The sequence below is a fragment of the Marmota flaviventris genome, chromosome 19 (genome assembly GCF_047511675.1).
Source record: "Marmota flaviventris isolate mMarFla1 chromosome 19, mMarFla1.hap1, whole genome shotgun sequence".
NCBI classification, from domain to species: domain Eukaryota; kingdom Metazoa; phylum Chordata; class Mammalia; order Rodentia; family Sciuridae; genus Marmota; species Marmota flaviventris.
Window position 1 is genome coordinate 37,165,551 of NC_092516.1, and position 14,455 is coordinate 37,180,005.

Consider the following 14,455-nt stretch of genomic DNA (forward strand, 5'->3'; position numbering starts at 1 on the left):
ATAGGAAGAGCTGGAGCTGGTAAATAGATAGGCACAGAGAGGAAAGGGCTAACAGTGTGGGCACCGAATGACTGCAGACAAGCATCTTGGGAGATGGGAGCTTGAGAGAATACGGGAGCAGCTTTAGAAAGAAGCAGGTGAAGCAAAGTATCAGCAAGAAGAAAAACAAAGCTAAAGACAGGTTGCAACAGGGCTGGGGATATAGCTCAGTTGGTAGAGCGCTTGCCTTGCATACACAAGGGCCCTGGGTTCAATCCCCAGCACCATTAAAAAAAAGAGAGGGGGTGGGTGGCAACAGAGCAGAGATGAGATGTGATGTGGGGTTAGAGAGGCAAGTGGAGATGATGTGAAGAGGCTGGGAAGTACCTACATGGAATGAGCTTAAGGTTGGTTGAATGTGTTAAAAGAGGGATGGTGATTGGATGAGTGGAGCAACTGAAGAGGTAAAATTCCATGAAGGAAGAAGTCATTAAAGACAGAGGCTGTGCAATGCAGTTTTGATGCTTATCAATTGCATGGAGCTCACTGACACAGGTTGAGGCCCCCTCTATGCTGCCCTGTCTTCAGAAACCAGCTGTAAGCTCTGGGATTCCCAGGCCACTCGCACTTCTAATCAATGGCGAATAATTGGGGATTCCCATGATCCTATTTTGTATAACTCTCTATAACATCTCACTGAGGTTAGGAGAGCATAAATCCTACATTTACTGTTTTATCTTGTCAAAAAGGACACAAATTGGCACCAGCTAAAAGAGGCACATGGCTGGAGATGAGCTTCCCAGCTTGGTCGTATACATCCAATGTCCTACTGTATAATTCTCTATAGTATCTCACTGAGGTTAGAAGAGCACAATCCTATAATTACTGATTTGTCATGTAAAAAAGGACACAAATTGGGACCAGCTAACATAAGAGGCACATGGCTGGAGGTCTAGGAGGGTCTGAATGAAAGTTATCGTGTCCTCAGGATGCAGCATCTTCAGAAGACATGGATGTATATGATCAACCTGGGAAGCTCACCTTGGTTTCAGTGTCCTGAGTTCTTACAGAAATTTCACTAAGCATTTGGTAGGAGTGGGATGAGCAGAGCAATAAATCAGACTCAGGTCCTGCCCTGTGGGTACTTACTATAGAGTGGGGCTGAGTGTCCAGGAAAGAAGACAAGGAAAGGGGTGTGGATAGAGACCGGGGAAATCATGACATGAACTACACAATGTGAGGGTGGCACCAGGCAGCGTCAGGGTCTCCAGACTGGTTTGGTGTTCCTGATCACTGTGTGAGAGGTGCCCTTCAGAAGCCACTGCCAGGAAACTCTCTTGATGAAAGGCCTGTCTTGGGTAATGCTGGGCAGGCAGGCACCGGACTCCAACTTTTGGGCCCACCAAAAGGCTGTCTTTCTGGGCCCACCTAAGTCAGCCTTCCTATTCTCACTCTAAGACCAATTTCCTGGCCACACCAGAAGTCAGCATGAAGAGCTCACCGGAAATCCATGTTCCAGGGCTCACGGCAGGTACCAAGGCAAGTACTAGGACTCTATTTCCCAATTGATAAAGACCTACAGACTCATTTGAATGGATGAAATTTCCTAATGTAAATACTATCCTATAGTCTTATCATGTGTTCATATTGGGGGATATTGCATGAATGGTACATTGTGTGTACCATTCTCACAAGTTTCCTTAAACCTGCAAGTATTTTAAAGTAAAAAAGCAAAATATTCCAACCAAGCATTTATCTTGACTGAAATTCCAAAGCCTGGAGAGCATTGTTTAATTCCCATTTTATGCATCTTTGGGAAAGACTGGTCTTATCTATGGCAGATCGGTGGATTCCTAGCGGTAGGGGCTGGGTTGCTCCTTTTGGAAAAAGTCATAGGAATATCTCTATCATTATTTTGGCAATAATTAAATGGTCAATTAAATTTCCCCCCAATTATCAAAACATTCACATAAATGAATGCTTTGGTTGTAAATATTAACGATAACAAGTTGATTTTCAAAACAAAATGAAAATTATATTTCCTGATTTGGGAACATTAAGATAGAGCTTGGCAGGTAGCAGTGACAGGTAAGCTGTCTTTTATTCATTCCCCCTTCTCCCTTTTAGTACTACCACCCTGATTTTATTTTTCCTTCTTTTCAGTTGGTGTGGCGTATGATTAGTTTAGGCAAAAAGATACAGGAGAACAGAGAATCTGAACAATCATAGGAGAGAACCTGAGTGTATGGGATTAGCTGAAGTGACAGTGTCCTTGGGTGGCCTGCTGGACTCTTCTGTCATTCCTGTTGCATCTTTCTGATCTCTAAACATTTTGTCTTCATAAAGCTGCTGCCACTGGTTTTCTTCCTTCCTCTTAAGCTATCTCAGACCTCCTCCCTCAGTAAAGCCCACCTCCATAACTGTCTGGGATCCTAAGTATCTTCTGATGTCCTGTGGCATCATTTTCTCCTCATAGAAAATTGTGGTTTCCTGATTCTTTGCTCTTTCAATTTTCTCATCTGATCCACTTTGTATAAGTTTTTATAACCTCAAACCCTTGATTCCTTTGCCCTCCTACTTTTCTGTTTTAATCATTCTTAACACGGTTTTGAATTCTCCCCACACTTCTCTTTCTCTAAGAAAGCCAGCTGTTCCCGTGACCCGCAACGACAGCTGTCCTCTCCCCAGCTCTGCTCAGCCTCCACATGCAGCTCTGTATGTTCTTCAGTTCCAGAAGCCTGGGCGCTCCGAGTCTGCCATATTCTTGTCTCAATTGCTCCCAATCATCCATCTCTGAGTCACATTCCTCCTGTCATCACAATGCGTTTCCAAAGCAACTCCCTTGATGCCGGGTTTCTGTTCTCACGAATAAAACTCAGGGGTCACTCCAGTTAAACTGGGCTGACTGGGCTGCACAAAATAACCACACAAGAGACACAAATATCTTTTTGTTTGGGGTCGCTGTGAAGGCTCCTCTGACCTTAAGGGTCCGCAGGAAGAGAGAGAACAAGAGCACGTGCTGACCCCCTTTTATTGAGGAGAAGCTATTCAAATGGGGCAAGGGGGCTGAGTCTATCTTCATGATGTCCACTGTCAGCAGGTTGACTGACACCTGGGTAGGCCACACCCAAGGGCACAGTAAGAGAAGGGGACACACACAAGGCACTTCCATGGAAGATTCTATCCTAAACCGGGCAAGGGGTTATATTATAAAGGAACAGGTGAGTGTAGCTTCACCCATGGGGCTGTAGCAAGACACACCCATGCACAAGACGCCGACCCTCGCACCCAAGAAGGGTGGGGAAAGCTCTGCCACATTTCTGTGACTGAGTGCCTCAGCACCCAGCCGGGGAGTGTGACTCAGTCACATGTAAGGTTGGTCTCCCACACCTTGATTTATTTTCCTTCTCAGCTTTCCGTGGCCTCCAGCCCTCTCACTTTCTCAGCTGGTCGGTATCTTCATCCTGGGAGTGGTTTGAGCTTTCCCCCTTCCCAGTGACCTCCCCTCTCTTCAGTTGGACTCACTGCAGGCTTCTCTCTGCCCCTGGGTTTATACCACAGCCTTCTTTCCAAATGCTCCCACCCTGACCTCTGTAGCCTGGCCGTCTGCTTTCTTGCCTGATCTGGACTGATAAATACATCCACCACATGCATCATCAGTTTCTTGGGTTACCCGTTTTCATTCAGTTCTTCTTCAAGGTGCTCATATGTCCTCTTCTACCCACGTCTGCCATCCTGAGTGGACCTAGAGCTACTTCACTACCTGTGGTTCCTATGTGTCTCATAAACAGGATCTGTTTCCAAGCTGCCCTCACCAGACCATTTCTCCTCTTCATTTTCTAGCTATGTCAGTGTCTGCAGAGCCTACATTCCATGCTGCTCAACTATCACCTTCATCCTGCTTCTGATTGCTGCCCATCTCCTGGAGCTGTGTCTTAGTACATTATTGTTGCAATAAAGAAATGTATGAGGCTTGATATTTTCTTTAGAATAGGCATTTATTTGCTTACTTTTGAACTGCCAGGGATTGAATCCAGGGCTACATGCATGCTAGCAAGTCTTGTACTACTGAGCTATACCCCCAGCCCCCATAAAATTTATTGAATTGATAGATCTGGGAGTCCAGGAGCATGTGCTGGATTACTGGAAGCCTCCTCCTTCATGGTGACATCAGAGTGTGGTGCAGAGTTAAAAAGGGAGCAGGCCAAGTGCAAAAGGGGCCAAATACAGGTGGTAGTCTCCCTACACCCTCCAAAATAACAACCTGTTCTCATAACTCAGTGTGTGAGACCAGCATTAATGCCTTCTGAGGTAAGGGTCCCCATGATCTAATTACTTTCCATTTGGTGCCACATATAAAAGGTTCCACCACCTCAACACTGCCACACTGGGGAACAAGTTTTAGGCACTTGAACCACTGGGAGGCACATATCTAGTTTCAGTAAGCTGTCTTCCTCTGACTGTTCCACTTCCTGTGACGCCTTGGCTTGGATGGATTTGCTATCTGCATTACCCAGTATTTGAAGTTTTATGGGTAACAGGGAGAGGCTATAATTTATAGTGGGCCCCTGGGACCAACACTGAATTTATGATAACAAGCCAATTCCAATTGGGGAGAGCCAGCCACACTAGAAATGTCACCACATGATGAGGGGAGGGTGTGAAACTTTGGGCTACATGTCAGCCAGTGCTCCAGGAAGCAGAGGAAGGCTAGAGATTGGGTTCTACTGCAAGACAACTGAAACTATCATGCCTCCCTAATGAATTCCAGTAAAAACTCAGGCCACTGAAACCAAGGTGAGCTTCCCTGGTTGGTGAAGCACTGAGCACATCAATGTCCTGAGGACACAAATGCTTTCACTAGGGCCCCTCCCACACCTCATGTCATGTGTCTCTTTGGGGGCTGGTTCCAATTAGTGTCCTAACTTGGGGGTCCCCGTGAATAGGAAGCTTCTAAGCAAACTCCACTCACCTCCTCCCCAGCAGGTTCTCCACACCTTGTCCTCTCTTCTCAACATCCTCCGTCCTCTGGTGAGTCAAGGTCTCTGCACCTCCAAGAGTGTTTCCCCTCTGTGACCACAGATCCAGTGACATCCTTGGGAAAAACAGAATGAGCGTCAATGGTGGACTTTGGTGGCTTCTGCCCAACATGAATTCAAGGGTCCAGTTTGCTGTCCCAGCTGAAATAAATTTAAAAGGCAGGAAATATATATGGAAAGTCCATGTTTAGGAATTTAGATTCCTGAGAGGCCAGCCCAGAGACAGCCCAGCTCTCTGGCCAGACAGGGAGTGTTCAATCCACAGAGAAGGAGGGGACATGGGGTCAGCAGTGTCCCTGAGCAGAAAGGACAGAATATCTAAGGCAATTAGAGGTCACAGTGCAGAGAACTAGAGAGAACTAGAGAGAAGCGAGTTTCAGAAGGGAAGGGGCACAGCAGAACTCCCCAGCACAGTGTCTTAGGCTGGGGCGACTGTGTGCTGTTGACTTCCAACCAGAGCACACAGGCAGTGGGAGAGTCCAGGGCAGGGGACCAGTGAAAGGTGTTTCCTGGCAGTGATGAGTCAGTGGGTGAGATGTTCCCTGCAGGCCAGCAGAGACTCTCTTGTGTTCAGCATTGGGTACCCCCAATCCCCTACCAGGCTCTGGGTCACAAAGGGGACTTCAGGGACTTCAGGTAGCTGATGGAGAAGTGATTAGATGTCACACACCAGGGAAGAGAAGGCAGCTTCTCAAAGAGAAAATCTGGGTGGGGGAGCGGCCTCGAAATGCCAAACTTTACCAACATTCAGCATCTGAGGCCCAGCCATGTGGACTCTTCCCTAATGGAGATGGAAACTGTCAGAGTGGAACTGGGGACTCATAAGAGATTCAAAGGAAGTGGGGGTTTGCACAGAGGCCTTTGCTCCTGTGGTCCAAGGGTTGGGTTTCCCTTCCAACATGTGAAAACCAAAGCAGTGCAAAGCCCCAGCCCCATTCATCTCAATCTGCGTGGGTCTGCGCAAAATGTCCTAAAGGTTTTGGCTGATGAATACCATGATGTGTTCTGCAAAGTGTATTTATTTATCTATTTTATTTATTTATTTTTTTTTTGTAGTTGTAGATGGACAGCATGCCTTTATTTTACTTGTTTATTTTTATATGGTGCTGAGGATCGAACCCAGTGCCTCATGCATGCTAGGCAAGTACTCTGCCACTGACTAACAGCCCCAGCCCCTGCAAAGTGTATTTAGAACAAGAATTTGACTGTGATTCTTGCCTAAACGCTGGGCATCTCTCAGATGTGGGAGAACAAGTGCCCAAGGACGCACAGTTTGAGCCACTTGACCTTGTTAACTGGCGGATTATGCTGCCCTGGCTCAGAGTGGCAGATTCTCCCTGGGGAGGAAAAGCTTAGAAAAGCACACGCCCTTCCCCAGTCATCATGAATATCAGCAGGGCAGAAAAGTCTTTGCTTTGCAGAAGGACAAGAGGGGACACATCCCATGCTCTATTTGCCTCTAGAGGATTTGTGTAGAACTCCACAAATATGCTAGGATTTGGGGTTCCATTATGGGGTATGAAGTTTGAATCAGGCCCTTTGGCCTGCCACCTGGGCCATGGTAGCTAAGTCACTTCATGTCTCTGGGCCTCAGTTTCCCTGCCTGAAACATAGCGATGAAGCTAGAGTTTCTCTGCTTGTACTGACAGGTGGGTTCTGTGTCAATTACAGACCTCTGAAGCCAAAAAATCCCATTTCTTCTCAACTCCCATGGAGTGGTATTAAGAGTGGAAGCTCTCAATGGTGGGCTATGCGCCCTGTATTGCAGCAGACCCTACAGCTCACTGCAAATTTCTTCTTTCTGGATTCTTTGTCATGAATTTGAAGAATGAAAACCACGGATGAGGATAAGTGAGTGCAAGAGCAGAATATATTCAAGTGTGAACAGAAGCAGAACTCCCACAGGGCAAGAGGAGACCCGATAGGATCGCTACTTGGGAGTGTGCTAGTCTAAGGATTTATACAGCACTTGGGTGAACACACTGGATGAAATTTATGCAAATCAGTTTTGGAAAAATACCAAGGCTATTGGTTAACTCTTGAGACTGAACTTCCATTCAGGTCTGCCTTACTTCTGTTTTCTCACTGCTGGCCTGCAATCCCAGCTTCCCAGGAGGTTGAAGTTAGTGGATCCAGGATGCCCAGGTGTTCAGAACTGCAGCCCTGTGAGGAGAGGGTACCTGTACTGGTCCAGGGCCACGATGCGGTGGGGTGACAGGTTGGCATCCTCTGGCTTGCCTCAGTATTGCCTCACTGTGCCTCAAGCCAATTTTGTCATAGCAGGCTCTGGAGAGCTATGGTCTCTGTGGATACACATTCCCTGGGATATCTGCTTGCACTTAGCTAGGGGTAGCAGAAGGTGGTTGGCAATGTGGGTGGGCCCTGGTGTATTCCAGCTCACCCTGGATATTGCTTTGCTATTCTGGGACAAGTACATGGATTCAGTGGCATCTGCAGCTCTAAGTCATAAGGCCTAACTGACTGTCAGAGGTACAGCAACAGGTAGTGATAGACTTTGATACACAGCAGCTGCTGTTGTTAAGACAATTAACAAGGGAGAGATTGCAGATAACAGCTAGGACCTTCTTTTGAAGGTTTTTCCTTCAGAGCTATCACCATGGCCAAGATGTTGGGTTGCATGTGGCAGAGAGAACTGGGCAGGTCTCTCCTCCAGGGCACCCTTGGCTGCTAGGAACACATCTTCACCTTCAGTTTGGGGCTCCACATAAGAAGTGGGTCTTGTGCAGAAATGACCTGGCAGGGCAGAAGGATTTAGGTGGAGGCTGACGGTGGGTAAGAGACTTCCTCTACTGATGCAGGAGGAAGAATATGGCCACACAGGCTTCTCAAGAGGAGTTGTTGTCTGGTCAGACATCTACGAACAGATCCTAGAAAGGAACACTATAGAGTGACGCCCCTGGGCAATGAGCTTTACAAAGATCACTTCCTGTGTGGGGTGTTGAGTTTAGGATCAGCCCACTTCAGAGATAAGGAAATTAAGGCTGGGAGAAGTCACTTGACCTGCGCATGTATCAGAGCTGGACACTGGTAGAAGCAGAAATTGAATTCAGGGTTACCTGGCCTGATTCTGTATTGAAAGAGGCTGGATTGGATGTGGGAAGCAGGACTTGGGAACCCACAGCATGGCTGCTGTCCTCTAGAGCTCTTCATTTGTCAGAGATTAGATGACACGAGAATGACCTAGCAGGGGAATGAGGAGGATCAGCGGTGGGCTGGCCAGTGTGCTTCCAGCATTCTAAGGGCAGGTAGTCCAGCTAGGCATAAATGTGCTGGGCTTTGGAGAAGAATGACAAGCTTCTATCTGAGACACTAGTGTGCCATGCCCTTCCCCTGAGGCTGGCATCCCGGCAGTGACTAGAGGAAGTTGGGCGTAGACTGGCTTTGCCCCAAGCAGGCTAGTTGGCATGTCTGGGGTCCATGACAGCTCCTTCCTAGCTGCTCAGAATCAGTACTGCTGGCATCATGGTCATGCTCTACATCAGCCCATACCTGAGGATCTGCTACTAATCCTGTGGAGTCAGCCTCTCTTCATTTGTCCTGCTTATAACTTTAGGAGCACTCCTCCCTAACATGTGGACACACAGCATCTTGCTGAGATGAGTCTGGGGTGGTCCTGGGACCTGCATTTCTAACAACTACAGGGTAAGGCCAAGGCTGTTTGTCTGGGGAACTTGCAAACACTCCCACAGCCTCCATGCTTGGTCTGTGTCCATCTGTCCTCCTAGTATGCCATCTGGTTATCTCCCATCCTTCAAGGCCCTTCCCTGCCTTGTCAAACCCTTCTCCACAGCATGAGCCTACACTCCTGTTTCAGCCATCCTGACTTTTTGTAACTGAGATACATGCTTACTCCTACCACCCATGCCAGTAGGCCTCGCCTGGTCAATTTACAGGGTTCTAGTGTCCCTGCAGAAGTCCATGCCTCCCTGAGTTTCATGTTACAGCAATTCCCATCCTTTGTTTTTGTTTCTTTTTCATTTTGTACTGGGGACTGAACCCAGATGTGCTCTACCACTGAGCTACATGCTCAGCCTTTTTATTTTAAATTTGGGGCTCAAACTTGTGATCCTCCTTTCTCAACTTCCCAAGCGGGTAGGATTATAGGGGTGTGCCACCCAGCTTAGATTAATCTTTACAAGTATCTATGCCCTGGGATGATAGTATTCTTGAGGGGATTTTCTTTTTCCTCTGCCAGGCCCCACTGGGACAAAGATGTGACCCTTCTCTGGGCAGCTCTAGGACCCTCAGGGATGCAGTCTTCATCAGAATACGGCACCTCAGACTGGCAGCCAGGATCATACTGGCTCCTCATCTCAGGAGCTCCAATCCTCCTCGAGTCCTGGTTCCTCAGAGGTTTCTGATGGATCTGAAGTTCACTGGGGTATAGTTCAGACAGGAGGTTCTTCCTCATTAGTGTATCGTCTGAGTCTGGGGGAGTGTGTCTGACAGCGCCATCCCTGGTCACAGAAAAGGAGCAGCCCTGCCCCTGAATTTCTCAGTGGCCCTGCAGCCAATGCTCCCCTCTGGAGGTCTTGGATAGTGTCTGTGATCTCACTGTTATCTGCTGAGGGGAGGGGTGGCTTACCTCCCTAGGTCAGGGAGCAGGGTCCAATCCCCTGGTGGTATGCTCCTTCCTATTTGGTCACTCTGAGCACCATCCCATTCATCAGTCACAGTGAGACCCCTCCGGGCTTTCCTGGCCACTCTCCCTCCCTTGGGCTCTGCATTGGTGGTGTCCTGACTTCCTCAGTTCTGTCCATGCCCACACTCCTGGGAAGTGAGTCTTTATCGTGGCTGTAATGGCTGAACATACACCTGGTCCTACAGGTCAGGATTCTCCCTGGGCTGAGGTTGAGGTGTGGGTAGGCTGCATTCCTTCTACAGGCTCTGTGAAGAATTTCCCTCCTGCCATCTAAAGCTTCTGGGGGAAACTGCATTCATTGGCTTGTGGACCCTTCCTCTATTCTCCAAGACAGCAATCAGCTCATGTCTTTCACTCATCTCAACATCTGCAATTGCACATGCAGAATCTCTTTTGCCATATGAGGTGCTATGTTCACAGGACCCTGGAACATTGCGGGCTTTCAGCTGCCTATCCCTTCCTGAGGCTATTGTGGCACATCCTGAAACCCATTTTATTAGCCCAACAGCCTTGTCAGTGTCCCTGCTTGGCTACTGACAGATCTCAGTTCTGCCAATCAGATCAGCTCCCATGACCCTGGAAGAAACAGCAACCTGAGAAGTTACTGGCCCAGAGGTGCATACTACCTGACTCACAGGCTCAGCCACAGCCCTCAGACCATAGCATGTGGCTGCTTTGAGCTTTCATCTTCACAGCAGATGTTGCTAGCTCACATATGGCTTGGGAAGGGCTGGTCACAGACAGGAGAGGACAGGGCTTGCCTGCCCTGAGCTGGGGCAGGGGATAGGTCCCAGCTACCTCCTGACTTGCAGCCCTATCTCCCCCGATGGCATCCTTTACTTCTTGAAGAAAAAGCTGGGTGGCACACTGTATGTGTGGGTCTCATGCTGTCCTACCTGTACCCCCATGAGACCTGCAGATTGACCTTCCCAGGTTCTTCCCAGGGCAAGTGAGACAGTAGAAGACTGGGTACTTATATATGATGGATAATATCAACTCTCTCCTTTTGGAAAACTTTTTTTTTTTTTTTTTACTTAACTATTGTAAGTAAAATAAAATGCCATACAATTAATACAAAATTTAAAAAAACAGAGAAAAATATCTAAGATCTAAAGAATGAGATAGTAAAAAAATAGCCTTTAAATTCCAAGAATTATCCTGTTAAGAGTCTCATTTTAAAATAGTAGGCAATCTATGTCCTCATTTTTGGCTCAAAGGCAGGTTTTATAAAGTAATTAATTGTAATAGTTCTCTTTTGGAGATAAATGGCACAGATCTGTAAAAACAGTCCCACATAGCTGGCCCTCCAAGCAAAACAGAAAACAATACCCCCACACTGCCTCCTGGAGAGCTGGGACCCTCAATAAGAATATGTCCTAACACTGTCCATCCTAACACTATCCAAAGTCCCTGGGCTTGAAACACCTAGTGACAATGCCTACAAATGCTGCATTAATGCAGAACGCACACAGACAAAAAGTAAAAGTGGAGTGCTTCAGATCAAGGTTCCAGGAAGACATGAGGCACTGAAGAAGACACAAAGCTATGCAAGCCTTGGAAGGCATCTGCATTTGCACATTCACTTTCCACTTGAGATAAAGAAGCAGAAGTGGACCTGGGGCCTGTAGTAGGTGCCAGGTGATGACCCCCTACCAAGGAGCACAGCTGTGTTGCAATGTCCTCACCAGTCTTCCTCAAGTGACCCATAGTCCTACATCAGGTACAGCCACTGACAGCAGAGCAACAAAGATCACAAAATTGTGGATGTTTCTGGTTCCTGCAGCCATTTTCTATGGCTAGAAATGAGCAAGAGCTCCTGAGGCTCAAAGGCAGAGGAGAAGAAAGAGACGTCTCTTCATTAAGCCAAACATGGTAAATAGCAGCCCTCATCTGTCAAGGGCCTTCTCTATGAGCACATGATAGCAATGAGAATGAACTGTTTCTAGTTAAACCTCTCACACAGGGCCAACTACAGCACCTCATCTCAAATCAAAAAAGAGCCAGGCAGAGTGGCACACGCCTATAAACCCAGCGACTTGTGAGGCTGAGGCAGGAGGATTCCAGGTTCAAGGTCAGTCTCAGCATCTTAGACCCTATCTCAAAATAAAAATAAAAAGGCTTGGGGATATGACTCAGTGGTAGAGCGTCTCTGGGTTCAATTCTGAGAGCCACGCACACATGCACACACAGAAGCACACAAAATAATAGAAAAAGAAATGACTACGATAATATCAAGAGTATTCCCATCAAATACTTGCTCATATATATTTATAGAAAAAGAGGATCAACCTTTTGAACACAGATAATAGAATTATATTTGTTCCAAATGCTCCCTCTACAACTTGTGATATTTCTTTTATAGAGAAATATCAACCCAAAGCTAAATACATTGTCTTTATGCTCAAATGATGAATTAATTATTGAGAGGTGACTAATAAAACAAAGGCACAATGGAAATTATACACGTACCAAGAATTACCAATGTGTTAATTATTTTAAAAAAGCAGACTTGAAAGTAAAATTTATAGGGAAAAAAACCTCACTGATTCAGTGAAGGTAACACAAGTAACAGTTAAAAACTGCAAATGGGTCAAGTTGATAAAACACTCCATTTTAGGACTGAGTGGTAGGACACTTGCCTAGCACGCAAAACGTCTGGGTTCCATCCAAAGTACCACACAACAATGATGATGATAATGATAATAATAAATTAAGTTTTAGAACCTCCTCCTTTCCCTGAACCCTAGTCCTCAGTTACTTTTTCTAGAAATAACAAGTAGCTGTGTCTCCTTCCATGGAAAGTACATAACATTACATATTATATTCTGTTTAGAAGACCGGCAAATGACATATGATGTCTTGTACCTTAGCCCACACGAAATCACCCTTTACTGTTCACAACTTATTTTCTCTTTCTTTTTTCCCCCACCACTGTGCAACCTGTTTCAGTGCCAGCAGCCTAAAGGCAGAGGTCAGGCAGAGCTTCTGGGCTAGTGTGCCCTCGGCTGGACACTATCAGAGGCACAGGGGAGGGGCCTGCCACAAATCCATATCCAGGAATCACTTTCTCACGTAAAGGTGCACAGCAGACCATGAAATGGATGAAGTAGGTTCACCTAATCAATGAACTTTGGACACACATAGTGTTTTCTGATGTTTTATTTCTAGGAACAGCACCATGATGAAGATCCCTACAAGAGCTCCTTTGCACACGTCAAATATATAGGAAAAATGGGTGTATACAATCCCAAGGGATTCAATTAATTTACTTTCTCACCAACAAAATGAGCTGCCTGAGGGCTAGGGACCTGGCTCATGGCAGAGGACTTGCCTGGCATGCAATTGCCCGGGTTCCACCCCTGGCATTGGGGGAAAAAAAAAAAGAGCTGCCTATTTCTACCCAGCCTCACCAGAGCAATGTACTAACAGATTTTATTTTGTAATTGAAGCTAAACATTTTATACATTTGAAAGTCATTTGTTTTCTCTACTGCTCGTGTTGTCTGCCTATCTTTCTACTGCCTGTGGGTTCTCTTCGTAGTCACTGTAGAAGACATTATATGCTAAGGACACTGCTTCCTTATTTAAAGTGTTACAAATACTTTTTCCTACCTGGATTTTTTGTTTGCTTCTTACCTTTTCCACAGTATTTGTTGTTCTTGTTTTAGATATACATGACAGTAGAATGCATTTTGACATATTATATATACATGGACTCTAACTTCCCATTCTTGTGGTGTAGAAGGTGAGAAGTTAAAGTGATCATGTATTCTTATATGAACACAGTAAAGTTATGTTTGATACATTCTGTTTTCCCTATTCTCTCACCCCCACTACTCCCTCCCTTCCTTTCATTCCCCTTTGTCTAATCCAATGAACTTCTCTCCCCACCACCTTATATGTTAGCATCCACATATGAGAGAACATTCAGCCTTTGGTTTTTTGGGATTGGCTTATTTCACTTAGCATGATAGTATCCAGTTCATCCATTTACTGGCAAATGACATAATTTCATTCTTCTTTAAGGCTGAGTAATATTTCATTTTGTATGTATACCACATTTTCTTTCTCCATTCATCTGTTGGTGGGCATCTAGATTGGTTCCATAGCTTAGCTATTGTCAATTGAGCTGCTATAAACACTGTGTGGTTGCATCACTACAGTATGTTATTTTAAGTACTTCGGGTACATGGGATAACTGGTGGTTATCAAATGGTGGTTCCATTCCAAGTGTTCTGAGGAATCTCCATTATGCTTTCCAGAGTGGTTGCACCAATTTGCAGTCCCACCAACAACGTAAGCGTGTACCTTTTTCTCCACATCCTCACCAACATTTATTGTTACTTGAACTCTTAATAATTGCCATTTAATTTGTTTTTCTCTAATTACTAGAGATGTTGACTTTTTTCATCTGTTGACTGACCATAGACACTTCTATGGTCGCAGAAGATCCTCTGCCTATTTATTGATTGGGTTATTTTATTGGTGTTCAGTTTTTTCAGTTCTTCATATATAGGAAGATTAATGCTGTATTGGAGGTGAAGGTGGCAAAGCTTTTCTCCCAATTCTGTAGGCTCTCTCTTCAGATTCTAGGTTGTTTCCTTTGCTGTCGGGAAAATTTTTAGTTTGATATTTATGATCTTTTGGGAAAGTAAAAGGTGCAGTTCCTTAGAAGTTTGGCAGTTCCTTAAAAGGTTAAAGGTAGAGTTACCAAATGACCCAGCAACTCTACTCCCAGGTGTGGGAAGCTATCCTCACACGTGATTTGAGTTACC

The 14,455-nt window shown here is 45.8% G+C and overlaps 1 long non-coding RNA gene across 3 annotated transcripts in view; it reads right to left on the reverse strand.

The window, feature by feature from the left end:
• The window catches only part of LOC139702943 (uncharacterized), a 69,957-nt gene that overhangs the window by 38,058 nt on the left and 17,444 nt on the right, over positions 1–14,455 (reverse strand). Inside the window, exons 4-5 of one of the 3 annotated variants that reach the window (XR_011705515.1) lie at positions 4,952–5,074; positions 1,307–2,889 (exon numbers count right to left, since the gene is read on the reverse strand). This is a non-coding gene — a long non-coding RNA (uncharacterized lncRNA). Of the gene's footprint in view, positions 1–1,306; positions 2,890–3,440; positions 5,075–14,455 lie in introns of those variants that run through there. The other 2 variants (XR_011705514.1, XR_011705513.1) reach the window with 2 other exon arrangements.